The sequence below is a fragment of the Hylobates moloch genome, unplaced genomic scaffold (assembly GCF_009828535.3).
Source record: "Hylobates moloch isolate HMO894 unplaced genomic scaffold, HMol_V3 SCAFFOLD_19, whole genome shotgun sequence".
Lineage (NCBI taxonomy): Eukaryota > Metazoa > Chordata > Mammalia > Primates > Hylobatidae > Hylobates > Hylobates moloch.
In genome coordinates, this window is record NW_026652294.1 from 49,090,845 (window position 1) to 49,107,552 (window position 16,708).

Here is a 16,708-nt window from a genome sequence, read left to right on the forward strand (position 1 = left end):
AAGCAGAGAGACCAATTAAGACACTACTGCAAAAATTCAGAATAAGAATGAACACTTGGACTAAGTGGGTAGTGGAGGTAGTGAGAAGAGGTCGGATTCTGGATATATTCTGAAGATATGGCAAAGAGAATCTGCTGTCAGAAGAGTAAGATAAAGAAAGAAATCGAGGGCAATTCTAATATGTTGGGCCTGAAAAATGGACTTGCAATTTATTAAGACAGGAAAGACTGCAAGAGAACTGATTTGGGGATGAGGAGACTATGCGGAGTTCAGTTTTGGAAATACTAAGTTTCAAATTCTTATTAGACAAATAGGCATAGAAATATAGATATGCCATTGGCACAAAAATCATTAGTAAATAAATCCCATTTAAACTATGAAACTGCATGAGATCCCCAAGGAAGGAGTATAGACAATAATGAGACATAAAAAGAGAGAAAAGAGGTCAGAGGACTAAGACTTGGTATGGAATCGAACATGTAGAGGCTGAAAGCCTGGGGAGAATACTGTGAGAATAGGAACAAGACAAGGAGAGTATAGAAACAAAGTAAACAAAGTGTTTTACGGAGTGGAAAAGATCAAATATTAAATATTGGTGGGTCAAGTAATATGAAGATTGAGAATTGATTATTGAATTCGGCCAGTGTAAATGGATTAGCATGGTCTCTCTCTGTGGAGTGGCAGGGGTGAAACCCGATGGGATTAAGTTCAATAGAGATTAGAAAGAGCCTCTGGAAAAGGTTTTCTCTCTCACTAAACACGGACAAAGACACTAGGTCCCTGGATATGCTGGCTGCCATCTTGTAAACACAGGAGGGAATAAACCATGAGATATAAATTAACACTTTGAAAGATTATATGAAGAGATGGAACATAACAAGGATCTTGTTGACACTGAATTACTGAAGAAAATGACCCTATCTCTGGACTAGAGTTATATAATCTAATAAATTATCTTCATCATAAAAACCAGAGGTCAGCACACTCCTGCGAGCCAAATCTGGCCTGCTACCTATTTTTGCACAGCCAGAGAGCTCAGAATAGTGTATACATTTTTAAATGACTGAAAATAGCTAAAACAATATTTTGTGACTCAAAAAATATGAGATTCAAATTTTAGTGTTCACAAATAAAGTTTTATTAGTACACAGTCATAACAGTAAATAATTTACTGTATTTGTGTTGCAATGGCAGAGTTCAGTAGTTGTAACAAAGATGGCATTAAGTTCAAGTGATTAAAAAGAAATTCTGGAAAAGATTACGTATCTCCTTAAACATGGAAAAAGATCAGTGGAGCCCCTGAATATGCTGGCTGCTATCTTGTAAACCAAGAGGGAATAAACGATAGGATATAACTTAACACTTACTACCTGGTACTTTACAGAAAAAGTTTGCTAACCCCTTATATCAAGCAATTCTGATTCAAATTTTCTGTTACTTGCAATCATAAAAATCCTAAATAATATACTCCCCTATATTATGGTAGCACCAAACTACTAGATGATATTCAAAAAGCAAACATAAGGCCTCTATCGATTTATGCTCTTTCCTCTGCATAAAATGTAGCTCCCTCCACTTGACTGTATAATGAAATTATATCCAATATGTACTAACAGTGCTGGGTGTCTAGCAGAGTTGAGCTGGACTCAATCTTTGAACTATTACAATTTATATGACTTTAGGAAAATTAATTAAATTATCTGTACCTTAGTTTCCTTATCTGTGAAATTGTTATAATGCTCTATGTGGTTGTTGTGAGAAACAAATGGAGTAACATTCACAAAATATAGCATGACATCTGGCACAAAGTAAGCACATATTAAACAAATGGAATCTTCATCTATCATATTCATGATCAACAACAAGTTCCTTTTACTGAAAGATGTCATCCCTCTTCCTACATAGACTTTCTGGATGCTTACCAGAAAGAACTTCTCTCTTCTGTGCTTCTTCAGCACATTATTCACACAACAGTCCCGCCTTATCCGCAAGGTGTGCACTATGTTTTTTCCTCACCTTACGACAGGGTTATGTCTTGATAAACCCATTGTAAGTAGAAGATATCGTAAGTTGAAAATACATATAATACAACATACAGCTTAACCTACTCTACCTTAAATGTACTCATAATACTGACATTAGCCTACAGCTGGGCAAAGTCATCTACCACAAATTTTTTAAAATTATAGCACTATCTTCTAATAAAGCGCTATTTCATGTAATTCACTAAAGACTATACTGAGAGTGAAAGAATATGGTTGTATGGGTACTCAAAGTACAGTTTCTACTATATATGTATCACTTTCACACCATCATAGTTGAAAGATCATTTAAATTCAACCATCCTAAGTCAGGGACAATTTATACATACATACCTATAATAAAGTTTAATTTATGAATATTTGACTGATCCATGGATTCCTAGATCAGTCTATATGCAGCCAAAAGTGAGATCCACATGTATCCTCCTCAACATAGAGTTTCAACAGATAATACCAGAGATAAACAAATTAACTAAATAAATCATTTTCCTAAGACTCTAAAAGCTAGAACAGCCTCTGCCTTCTTCACATTAACCTATACCTCAGGGAAGCCACAGCTTCTCAAGTATGAGCTAGGGCTTTCAGGAATAGTACCAGATTTTATTTGCAAAGACACAAATGAAAGAAAAGGTCACTTAGAGAAATCTAAAGAGTTCAATGTAACTAGAACACAGAAAGTATGGGTAAGAAGCAGGATATGAAACTAGAAAAGTAGGCAGAGGCATAATCATAAAAAGCATAATCACAAAAGGCATAAATATTATTCATGATGATCAATTTGAACTTTATGCTATAAATGTAGGGAAGAAAATGAAGGGCATTATGCAAGGGAGTGGCATGATCTGACTGGTGTTTTCGAAAGATAACCTTGGCAAGTATATATTTAAGTCAGTGGTGTGGACCATGGCCTAAAAGTAAAGAGATCACTGCCATAAGCTCAGAGGAAAGGAAAGCCTAAATAAATGCACTAACATTGAGAATATGAAGAAAAGGGTAGGCTTGTGAAATATTTAGGACACAGAATTGCCAAGACTGTACTCATTTGAAAGAGTCATTTTAATCGCTGCCATCAATTTATGTTTCCTTTCTTCCTTAAATCTACTCCCATAAGACTTTTGTCCCTATCATTCCAGATAATCCACAATTACCAAAATCTCTTATAAAGTCCACTGTTAAGTCCAACAGTCAGTTCTCAGTTTTATTTTTTGATTTATCAACATTTGATGCAGTTAATATTTCTTTCTTGAAGTCTTCTCTTCACTTGATATCCTAGATGTCACACTTGCCTGGTTTTGCTCCTGTCTCTAGGGCTCCTTCTGTCTCCTTGGCTTATTCTTCCTCATCTCCCCAATCTCTACATGATAGAGTGCCCCAGGGCTCACTTTTTAATCTGTATTATTTGTCATATATATTACATTGGTTATCTCAGATAGACTCATGGTTTTATGTTTTATCATGCTAATGGCTCCCAAATTTATATCTCTAACCTGGACCTCATCCATGAAGTTCTTATTTATGGAGTTGCCTACCCAATATTTCCACTTTCTTTCTTTCTTTTTTTTTGAAACAGGATCTTGCTCTGTTGCCCAGGCTGAAGTGCTGGGGCATGATCACGGCTCACTGAAGCCTCAATCTTCCAGGCTCAAGAGATCTATCCACCTCAGCCTCCTGAGTAGGCATGCACCACCAGGCCTGGCTAATTTTTATTTTGGGGGTTATGCTTAAGGCCCCTTTAAGATAGGGTCTTGCTATGTTGCACAGGCTGGTCTCAAACTCCTGGGCTGAAGTGGTCCACACATCTCAGCCTCCCAAAGTGCTAGGATTACATGTGTGAGCCACTGTGCCCAGCCTCACTTCCACTTTTATATCACACAGGTATCTCAAAATTTAACATGTCCTAATAGTCCTCCAGGAACCTGCTCCTCTCACAGTCTTCCTCATCTCTGTAAATAGCAACTCCTTTCTTTTGGTTGTATAAGCCAAAAACCGTGGAGTCATCCTTAACTCCTCTTCTTCTCTCCCACTGCACATACAATCCAACAGTAAATCCTGTCAGCTATTCATGATATACCCAAACTACTTCTCACCCTCTGCTACCACCACCCTGAGTCCCAGCCACCCTCATGACTAACCTGGTTTCTCTGCTTCCATCCCAGCCCAGCTTCAATCTATTCTCAATACTGCAACCAGAATGGTTCTGTTAAAACACAAAATAGATCATGAAACTCTTCTCAAAACCCTCCAAAGGTTTCTCATTGTAAGTCAAAGTCAAAGTCTTTAGATCAAAGCTCTACATTACCTGGCCCCTATTACCTCTCTGACCTCATCTCCTACCACTCTTGCTCTCTGACTTTTCTGAAGCATGCTGGCTCTCCTCACTGTACTTTAAACACTCTAAGAATATACTCATATCAAGGCCTCTGCCTGAAATATTTCTCTCCCAGATGTCAGCATGGCTTGTCCTGCATCTCCTTTGGGTAGATACATAACTGTCCCCCCAGTCATGCCTTCCCTCATCACTCTAAAATGGCACCCCACCACCACCATATTCACACAGATACACATTTTTTACTTCTTCCTTGCTTTATTTTTCTACTTAGTACTTATCACTAACATATTCTGTGTTTTACCTATTCGTCTTAATTCTGGTCATCTTCACCCACTAGAATATAAATTCCTTGTGGACAAATAACTTTATATTCAATGCTTTATTAGCCATGCCTAGAATAGTATCTGACACATAGAAGGTACTCAAAAAATAGCTATTGAATTAATTAACTCGCATAAGTAAAACAAGAGAAAGAAGGGAATTCTGGATGCCTCAGAATTCTTTGGGAACTTGGGAATTTCACTTGCTTGATTATAATGCCATTAAGAGAACAGAAGATGGAGGGTTAGGAAGGAGAAATAATATTCCGTTTTACTAAGGGCTAAATTTAAAATCTGACTTACTCTCTTTATCTTTTATTTTAGGTTTAGATGTACCTGTGAGGTTTGCTACACAGGTAAACTTGTATCACAGGGGTTTGTTGTACAGATTATTTCATCATGCAGGAACCAAGGCTAGTACTCAATAGTTATTTTTTCTGATCCTCTCCCTCCTCCCACCCTTCACCCTCAAGTAGGCCCTAGTGTCTGTCTGTTGTTCCCCTCTTTGTCTCCATGTGTACTCATCATTTAGTTCCCATTTATAAGAGAGAACATGTAGTACTTGGTTTTCTGTTCCTGCATCAGTTTGCTGAGGATAATGGCCTCCAGCTCCAATGGAGCAGAATATAGAGCCCAGAAATAAGGCCGCACACATACAACCATCTGATCTTCAACAAAGCTTACAAAAACAAGCAATGGTGAAAGGATTCCCTATTCAATAAATGGTACTGGGATAACTGGCTAGCCGTATGAAGAAGACTGAAACTGGACCCTTCCTTACACCATATACAAAAATCAAATCAAGATGGATTAAAGACTTAAATGTATAACTACCCTACTTAGCACCTCATTAATTCCAGGTCTAGAGCTAGATGGAGGCAAACATGAACAATCAGAAGTGAAATCGTCTAACCCTTTTTGTTTTTTCAAAAACCAAATAAGGTGTTCTCAAACTGGAGTTCTGCAATAATTCTCAATTCTCAACCCAAGTATTTATGTTTTACTTGATGGAGTTCAGGACATGATACCTCAAAATATGGCACCTTGGCATTTAACAGAACAGAAGCAGAAAAATCACTCTCATCCTCCCCTCACACTTCTTCCTAAAGCAGACTCCTAAAACCTAGAAAGGATTTTTTAATCTTCTCCTAAAGCAGGTCATAAGACCCTCATTCAAGAGGTTTCCTACCTAAACCTGGAGTAAAGAAACACCTTTATCTCTGAAGACAGAGGGATACAGAAAAGAATCTTAATAAAAAGTCTTGCTAAGTCCCCCCACACCCCACCCCCAGTTTACTACCATAAAATTCCACTTTTTTATCCAATCACACTTCTTCACAGCTGTCCACTTATTCATGAAATCTAACATTAAAAATACACAGATTTACCCATTTCTTCAGTCTTCATTTCCTTATGAAGGCTCCAGCGCCACATAAAATTCATTAAGTAAATTTGTATGCTTTTTTTATTGTTAACAAATCTGTCTTTTGTTTTAGGGTCTCCGTCATGAACCTAGTGATGAATGAAGAAAAGATATTTTTCTTCCTCTACATACTTTTAAGTCCATTATTCTACTAGGGAGTCCCTATTCATTTATTTGTATATAATCGGAAAGTCTGTCTATACAACAACTGCCTTTTTGAAATACCCACTTGGATGTCTCAAATATACCTCAAACTCGAAATATCGAAACATGAAATTCTAAACTTCCTTTCATCCCTTCAAACCTGATCCTCTCCATCAGAGCTCCCCATCTCAATGAATTCATCATCAAATATTATTGATTTTCTCTCCTAAATGTCCCTTGAATCCATCCACTTGTCTCCATCTCCAACCTGCATCCACTCCTATATCCATTCTCTTCTCAACATATATCCACAAATAGCTGAGTAATCATTTAGAAATGCAAATCTAACAGTTACCTCACTTTATACTTAGAATGTTTAAATGTTCTCCCATCAGAAGATATAAAATTGAACATGATCTATAAGGTTCTACTTTTCCAGCTTCATTTCTAATCGGATCTACTTTTGTTTTTCTAATATTGGCTTTCTTTCAGTTTCTGATCTCCACCTTCAGATGTCTAAAGCAGACACCTGAAAAACAACTACTTTATACCTAAGGAGTGAGGATAAAACAGTTTTCACCTAAAATCCCTGCCTTCGTATATGAAGATGTAAAAATTTCAAAAGACATTAGTAATAGGCTATTTTTATGTCACATGGTTCACAAGAAACCTCTTATTCCCTATATAGAGAGACAGCTACTGATAGACTAAAAATCAGATCTCCCCCTCTTCATTTCACTTCCAGGAAAAAAACACAACCTCTTTCTGTTTTGACTGATAAGTAAATTCAAATATATAGACACTCACTGCAAAATCAAAGTAATACAAAGTCAAATAATCATATATTATGTAAATATTCCTCAAATTTGCTTTTTCAAATAAATTATACTTTATTCATCCCATTATGCCTAAATAATATTTTGTCTTTACTGGTTATACATAAATGTTTTTTAAAGTACTTAGCATAATACCATGCACTTGTGGGTACCTAATCTGTACTATATTACTTGATTATAATAATAATGGCAATGAAACTAGAAATTTGAGATCAAAATATGTTAAAGAATTTATTAAAGGACGGGTGTGGTGGCTCCCAGCACTTTGGGAGGCCAAGGCAGGTGGATTACTTGAGGTCAGGAGTTCGAGACCAGCCTGGCCAACACGGTGAAACCCTGTCTCTACTAAAAACACAAAAATTAGCCGAGCATTGTGGTGGGTGCCTGTAATCTCAGCTACTTGGGAGGCTGCAGCAGGAGAATCACTTGAATCCGGGAGGTGGAGGATGCAGTGACTGAGATGGTGCGACTGCACTCCAGCCTGGGCAACAAGAGTGAAACTCTAACTAAAAAAAAAAAAAAAAAAAAAAGAGCTGGGTGTGGTGGCATGCACCTGTAGTCCCAGCTACTTAGAAGGCTGAGGCAGGAGAATCGCTTAAACCCGGGAGGCAGAGGTTGCAATGAGCCAAGATCACACCACTGCACTCCAGCCTGGGCAACAGAGCGAGACTTTGTCTCAAAAAAAAAAAAAAAGAATTTACTAAAGATAACAGTATGACCTTTGTATATGCAATATACAAAATTTAACAACAATATTCCTTTCCCTAAACTTATCATTAGTAAAGTTCTTGAGTGTTACATTTTGTATTTTTCTCCCAAGGAACTAGGAAAAGTGAATACAATGATTAGGTAGTTGGATAATGAGAATCATTACGACCAAACAGAATATAGAAATATTTAATCAAAGAATAAAGAGAGAAGCCAGGCATGATGGTGTGTGCCTATAGTCCCAGCTACTTGGAAGGCTAATGTGGGAAGATCACTTGAGCCCAGGAGTTCGAGACCAGCCTAGGCAATATAGTGAGACACCCATCTCTACTTTTTAAAATAATTTTTTAAATGAAAAGAATATGGAAAGAACTGAATAAAAGAACCCAGAAAAGACTCATATGCAAATATAACAGATTCTTAGTACATGAGAAAGCTGGGATGATAAATCACTAGAGAAAGAAAAGGGTATTCAACAAATATGGTGGGGAAAATCGGCTTTCTCCACATGAGAAAAAAAGATTAGACCCTTTTCTCACACCATAATCCCCTTACCAAAACAATAAGAAAAAAGGAAAAAAAATCCAAATGTATTAAAAATATCGAAGTGAAAAACAAAACTTCAAAACTATTTCAAATATAGAAGAATATATTTGTGGTCTCTGAGTAAAGAAAGATTCCTGAAATAACATGTAGTATAAAAACGAATGATAGATTTGAATAAATTAAAATTTTAAACTTCTATTTAACAGAAGTTTAGAGTTTCAGTCCTAAAACCAAAGGCAACGTTTTAAGACAGGGTACAGACTGACAGAAGATATCTGTTATAAATGTCACAGGCTAAGGATCAATCTAAAACAAGGGTCTGCAAACTTTTTCTATAAAGAAAGTAAATATTTTAGGCTTTGCAGACCATATGCTCCCTGTCACGACTACTCAACTCTGCCATTGTGGTGCAAAAGCAGGCACAGACAATATGTAAATAAATGAGTGCATCTGTATCCCACTAAAACTATTCAAGGACACTGAGATTTGAATTTTTTGTAATGTTCATAGGTTGTTACATTTTATTCTCCTTTAATTTTTTTTCAGAATGATTGGAAAATAAATGGAAAAACCATCCTTAGCTCACAGGCCACACAAAAACAGGTGGCAGGCTGGATTTGGCCCATGGGCTACAGTTTGCCGAACCTGTCCAGAATCCACAAAGAATTCCTATAAATCAATAAGAAAAAGACAAATAATCCAACAGAAAAATGCATAAAGGATATAAAGAGGTTATTAACAAATGAGGAACTCTAAAGAACCTATAAAACATATGAAAAGATGTTCGACCTCACTACAAATTAAGGATACAAATCAAATCACTAGGACATTACCTTTCTCCTGCCAGACTGAGAAAAAGGAAGAAACCTGACCATATGACTACTGGACAGGAAAAAGAAAAAGCTCTCAAACACTCCTAAGACTATAAATTGGCAAGGTGACAAAGTAATGAAACCATGTAGTAAAAGTGATAATGCAAATAACCTACATTTGCAAGTCCATTTCTAGGTATAGCTCCTAGAAAAACTAATGTGCAGGTAAGGATGTTCACTGGAACATTATTTGTGATCACACACACAAAAAAAGACCAGAAAACTCAAATTCACAGTAGGAGGGAAATGGATGGAAGAAATGGGGCTCATAAAATAGAATACTATACAATACATAAAAGAAACATACTGTACAATACATAAAAGAAACAAACTAGGTTTCTAACAAGACCAAAAAAGCAAGTTGCAGAATGATATAGAGGAAATGATACCACCTATTATATTTTAAAACACACAATACTAAACTAAAAATCGTTCATGGATACATTTATACTGATAATTTTCATCTCTGATAAAGGAGATTCAAACATTAATCTTTTTAAATCAAATTCTAAATCTGTCTGGTCTATATTTATTATTATCTATATCTGTGTGCATCTGTGTTAGGATACAGTTACAGCAAAGAGAACCAGTAAAAAATCAAGCCATGCATTATTTGGAAAACTAATCGAATGCATATATTAGAAAAATCAGATGAATATTTAAGAAAATTCATTCTTAACGCAAAATAGAGAATGAACTAAAGGGTACTGAGATTGGAGACACAATAATTTAAGTGACATGAGATTCTGAAGAAATGAGAATGAAGAAGTAAAGAGAAGACAAAGTTTAGAAATACACAGAAGTTTTAATCAACTGGGCTTGATGACCGATAGATGTTGGCAGCCATTTTGGGGAGTACAGAAAACTTAATATTATTTTTCCAACTGCTTCCTGTATATACTTGCTATGGGCTTTTAAATTGCTTTTAGAACTGTACATCTGCATTAGCTGATGATGATAATGGCCATCAGCTACAGCTAAATGATTGAAAAGGGATTTTAGAAAACAAAACATCAGTTAAAGCAATTTTGAAAGATGTAGCAGAAAAGTTTTCTCTGCTTTGCAGTTTCTGCCAGAATATACATATAAGGTATGCTTCTGAGGGCTAAAGATACTGTTGAATGCTAATACAGCTTAATCTTCAATTACTAGAGGAAAAGATGATGAAAGAGTTCAAAGTACATGAGTACAAGTCCCGACTCCACCATTTACTATATGACTTTGGTCAAGTCACTTAACTTCTTGCTCTCTGCCTCAGTTTTTTCATCTGTTAAATGAGTAAAATGATAGAATTTATTCCACAAGCTTGTGAAAATTAAATCAGCATAATTATGTATGGGTTTATATATGTATGTATATGGGTTTATAATTACGTATGGGTTTATAGATGTATATGTGTGTGTGAATACTAATCAAACACGTTTGTGATTATTATCTGTACATCAATTACTGAGACCCCATTAAGTGATGGGGCATTGTATTATGTGCTAGAGAAGTGGCAATAACAAATTTACATTTTTGCCCTCTTAAAGTACATAGCCTTTACAATGTGAGAGACAAGATATGTGAATGTATGTGCTGTTTTCAATCTACTTAACTAATTAATTGCTGAAGCTACTTCTCAATCTAACCAAGCCTATCAACAATTTTCATGTCATGTAATTGTTCAACAGTTGCTAAAAATCAATTGACATAGGTTATGGTTATACAAAGAAAAGTCTTTTCTAAAATACAAACAGTTTTATGAACAGGTCTTTAATAGAAAAAATAAAATAAAGTAAAATAAAATAAAATACAGATTTATGGATGTTGTTACTTTGTAAACTATATCTTCATTTTTATCTCTAAGTTTTCCAGTTATTCTATGTCTGCCATCCTTAATGCAGGCTAGTCTAGAAGATTAAAAAATATATAAAACTCCCAGAAACTTATCTCTCAATTCCACCTCCCCATTCCAAGAATGTAACAAATTCTTCACTGTTAATTTCTTCTACCCTTAACCACACTGTGAATCTGAAAGATTCATAAACAATACCCTCAGAAACTACTTAGGTCTTAAAATTACAAAGACAATGATGGCTAAATAAATACTAACAAGAGTTTTTTATTGCTTAGTTGAAAATGAATGTAAAGCCTTTTGTTTTCATGCTGTAATCGAGTATTTTTTTAATAAAATGTTTATTGTCAAAAACAGCTTATACAACCGTCATTCCCTCATCATTTTACTTTTTAACACTCTTTCAACAAAAGATATCTTAAATGAATCCAGCTCTCTACTGCAAATTTACAGTAGTAATCCTTGCTAGCCTTTTGTTTTCAGCTTGTAACACTTGCAGCCAGCTGCCTTCAGCCTGACTCTATTAGCATATTGGATAATTTAGAAAATAAGCACAGAAACAGAACCTACAAAATATAGTTGACTTTTATCAGGATGTATCTATATATATTTTCTTTAATATGCTTTATTTTATGCTTCTTTACTTCCTTTCAATATTATTCATTCTCTTAATGTAAACGCTCATTCCTGCTCACAGTAACTTTCCCTCCCCCAGATCCTATAACTGAAGTTGACCTATTATCGTTTAAATATAAGAATTTTCAAATTTTAGTAGAATAAACTACAGGCATATTTTAAATATTTTCTGTAAATGCACAGAAAGGTTGCATATTTGGTACTATAATTTGCAACTATATTCCAGCAGACTATCTAGCCAAGAATAATAAATACATAAAAGCTAACAAACATTATTCTCACATCTCAAGGGTATTTCTAATAGCTGGCAGGCAGCAAACAATTTTCCACCTGTTCTGACTTGCAGCATCCTGCCGTTTGCGTGTCAATAACAATGTGCCCTCACCAAGCGTCACTAAAGTCTTAGATGACAAATTATCTAATGCAATTTTAATATGATGGGAAAGGGTGGGACCAAAGAGTTACTATGAGTGTCCTGTTCTTCAGAGCTCTTTTCCATCTCATCCATCTCCTTCCCCCAACAAGTCCCACTCATTCATATTTCATAAATGTTCTGAAATTATGTTATTCATTAACCCAGTCTATCAGTTAACAGAAAACGCTTTTTAGACTCTTCTAGTTCATTACAGAATACTACTTAGAAAGTTCATTAACTCGATAGAATATAACACTCCCTTTAAGCAACAACAAGCAAAGCAAAAAATAAAAATAAAAAGAGAGGCTGAAAAAAAATGTTCAATGATTAAGATTACTGAAGTGCTTTAGCAACTTCATTTTCTCTTCCAAACCCCTTCCCATCTCCAAGGCATTTTTGTTTTTACGTGATACTAACCACCCAGGCTGCCGTAGAAGCCTCTGGTTAGAATGGATTTCGAGGCTGCTGTATCTTGTGAGGAACCAATCAGATTTCTTTGTTTCATCTGCAACATTCCATCAGGGTTATATAACATTTTAGATCCATGAAACATTTCAATAATATAGTATATTTCGATCTGTAGTTAGTTATTGTCACTAAACTTGACATAAAAAATCTCATATTATTCTGTGTTATTCGATAAAATCAAATAAATATAGTACAAATGAGAGATTTGTTTTTAATTTTTTTTTTCTTTTTGGGGAGAACACTTTGCTTTGGCTATAAAAAAGGAGTTTCTGAAAATATATAATATGAGGACTATGGAGACTACTAGGATTAATGCTGACTCCTTATTATTTTTGTCTACAGTAAGGTGGGTAAGGTAATCCAACACAGTGGCAGACAGCCAGCCATACAGTTGTCAATTCTTATCACATACAAAATGTCTTTAGCATGGAATAAAACATTACACATTTCTAAGCTCAGGCTGAATCCTTTGCAAATCTTTTAAAAGCACAGAAAAATTAAGTCAAGTATTTAAAATGTTTGGACAAATATTTTCTCAAATAAGAAAATCTGAACTCTGAATGTCATACTCCAATTTACTACCCACAACACTAACCAAAATAATATACCAGCAGCATTTTCAGCTATATGATCAGAATACTTGCATTACACTTGTAATGGAACCATACACATATTCTCTCTCTCTCTCTCTGCCATAGATAAATGCTGCATAACTTAAATACTGCTCTTCTGTGCTATTAATACAGCAACTCAAATATTCAAAAACATAATAAGCTGCAACCTGTGAATCTAGTATTTTCCCTCTTTTTACAACTCAAAGGCATCCCATAGATGATGGTTACAAATCAGCACAGGATTAAAATAGTGCCCCCAACACATTAAAAGCTGAATCTGCTGGGTGTGGCTTAAGTAAACATCTCGTCTCAACTAGGCAGCTCCCCAGTAACACAGCCACAGAAACCCAAAACATGTGAGTACATAAGTAAAGTGCTTCTAGGAGGGGATGGGAAACTAAGCCTCCATGTTTCATCTATGCTTGATGCTCAATTGTTTCTATACTGTACTTCTGAAATGACAGTGCCTTGAGTCAATGCTGCACATTGTTCAAGAAACCAAGGACAGAGAAATGTTACTTGTCCTACTTCCTCTCCTTTATTTTATGCTCCCTGTCTACAACATGGCCATTCTTACAAACATTTTGCTTTCATAAAAGAGGTAATCATTTAAATCATGACTATGTGCAATGCGAACTCACACTGCATTACAGTCATCAATAAAATATGAAGTGCTAACTCCAGGGTTCATTCTACTGATTTTCCATATCTCACCACAGAATGCGCTACTAATGTTTTCTGCTATTATAAAATGAACAATATAGGGAAAGAGACATTGGCAGGAGCTGCAACAAATGTACAACAGAGAAAATATAAAAACTAAAAGTGCTTACTTTTTAAAAATCCAGTATTAATAGATATAACCTTCACAAACGCCTATCTATATAGACACACACATTACACATGTTTAGTATAAATATAAATGTTTATAAACTACCATGCATGCATCTAGTAATGTTATAAATGCAATATACCTGAACCTCTTTATATAGAGGGCATGAAGATTTTAGAACTACAACAGTTTCATTCTTACTGGCCAGAATCATATATTAAAACAGCTGAAGACATCAGACATACTGAACCACATCCAAGCCTTTAATCTTGTTAACAATTTTCTCTCCTGTTCACTGTAGCAAACTCACCTCTGGATCATATTGACGGTTATTTTTTTCCCAAGCCCTGTACGTGCTGCACCATTTTGTTTGTCTTCTGGACAGTGGAGAAATCGGCAGAACAGCAGTGAAGGAGTGTACTGGAGTCAGCAGAGTCAGTGCCAGCCTCCTACTGCAGTCTGTATATTGAACGCACTCAAACCCACAGGTGCCTACGTAAAATCCTCCAGCTGCAGCCTGCAACTTAATGTTTCTTTCAGCAGTAAATCTGTATGCTACTTTCACTTTGCTTTAATCCAACAAAAGGACAGAATGCACAACAGTATGCCAGATGATTTTGCAAAAAATACTTATATAGACAAGTAGCCAAAAATAAATGAATTTTTTAATCATGAAGATTCAGAAGGACAATCACCAAAAGAGAAATGTATTTCTAACATTTCTAAAATTCTAAACTGATCATTTTTTCAAGAAAATTCAACATTAAAGACTAACACATGATATGTCTTAATTTTCTCACATAAACAGCTTATGAAAGTAATTTTTTACATACCATAAGTATATCATGTATAAATGCATAAACAGGCCTTCCTCCCACACCTTTCATCAACAAATAATTCATTTATTAGGAGGAAATATGGAACTTATCTGATAAAAGGCAAAGTGAATCTAAATAAATCAATGCTCACTCAATAAACGACAGATAAAACAAGAAAGAGAGGCTCACAGTCCTTTCGCATAAACTTCAAACACATACATTCTTATCCACCAGAATTAAAAAAATTGGAAGAAAACTTTAAAAAGACAAATCTAAAACTTTGATTTTTCAGATTAACAAATTAAGGACACAGAGAGGTTAAGGCTAAAGTACCTTTCCCAAGGTAATAAAGCTATTCTATAGCACAGCCTGGTCTTTTAAATACACCTTTTTAATAAATAATAACTACTGAAACTCACTCAAGATTAAACAGTAACCTGTATATTGCTATAACTATTGAAGTCTATAGTTTAAAAAAAATTATGAAAAAGAAATATCCAAGCCCAAATAACTAAACAGGTGAATTGTACCAAACATTTAAAGAAATAACAAATTCTACAATTTCTTCCAGAAAACAGAAGAGCAGAAAATACTCCCAACTCATTTTATGAGGACGGAATTACTCGAATGTCAAACCAGATAAATTACCAAAAAAAGAAAACTACACACCAAAATCCCTTTACGTACATAGAAACAAAGATCCTCAACAAAATATTAGAAAATAAAATCCAGTAATGTAGAAAAAGAACAACAAACTATGAGTAGGTGGGGTTTATCCTGGAAATGCTAGACTAGTTTAGTATTTGAAAATCCTTCAATGCAATCTACCATACTAATGGTTCAAAGAAGAAAAATCACATGACCTTATTACTTGATCAGAGAAAAAGTATTTTTTAAAAAAATTAGCACTTGAAAAAAACTAGAAAACTAGGAATACAGGGCAACTACTTCAACTTGATAAAGAACATCCATAAAATATCTACAGCTAGCATCATATTTATTGGTGAAAAGCAATGTTTCCCCCAGCCAACACTCAGGAAACAAGGAAAGAATACCACTTCCTCGACTCTTAGCCATCATTGTACTAGAAGTTCTAGCCAGTGCCATAAAATGAGAAAAAGAATAAAGAGCATACATACTGGAAAGGAACAAATAAAACTCTCCCTATTATCAAAAGACATTATTGTCCACTTAAAAGATTCCAAGGAATCCACTAAAAAACAAAAACAAAAAACATCAATTAGAACTACTAAGTTAGTTTAGCAAAGTCAGAGGATACAAAGTAAAAAAAAAAAAAAAAAATCATATACCTATGTTTTGTTTTATTTTATTTTTTGAGATGGAGTCTCGGTCTGCCACCCAGCCGGCACACAGTGGCACAATCTTGGCTCACTGCAACCTCTGCCTCCCAGGTTCAAGTGATTCTCCTGCCTCAGCCTCCCAAGTAGCTGGGATTACAGATGCCCGCCAGCATGCCTGGCTAATTTTTGTATTTTTCGTAGAGACAGGATTTTACCATGTTGGCCAGGCTGGTCTTGAACTCCTGACCTCAGGTGATCCGCCTGCCTCAGCCTCCTAAAGTGCTGAGATTACAAGTGTGAGCCACCGCACCCAGCCTATATATATATATATATATATATATATATGTTTTAAATATTAGCAATGTACAATAAGAAACCAAACTTTTAAAAACAAAAGTCCACCCACCCCCTTATCTGTGATTTCTCTTTCCATGGTTTCAGTTACCCACAGTCAACTGCAGTCCGAAAATATTAAATGGAAAATCCCAGAAATTACCAATTCACAAGTTTTAAATTACACCCCATACTGAGTGATGTGATAAAATCTCAAGCCATCCTGCCCAGGAT

General features: G+C 35.3%; 1 protein-coding gene across 7 annotated transcripts in view; it reads right to left on the minus strand.

Moving 5' to 3' along the window:
- The window catches only part of TANC2 (tetratricopeptide repeat, ankyrin repeat and coiled-coil containing 2), a 486,082-nt gene that overhangs the window by 389,035 nt on the left and 80,339 nt on the right, over positions 1–16,708 (minus strand). The window contains exon 1 of one of the 7 annotated variants that reach the window (XM_032138884.2): positions 14,333–14,384. The exons of the other annotated variants lie outside the window; for them this stretch is intronic. The gene's annotated coding sequence lies outside the window, so the exon portion shown is untranslated. Of the gene's footprint in view, positions 1–14,332; positions 14,385–16,708 lie in introns of those variants that run through there. 7 annotated transcript variants of the gene reach the window in all.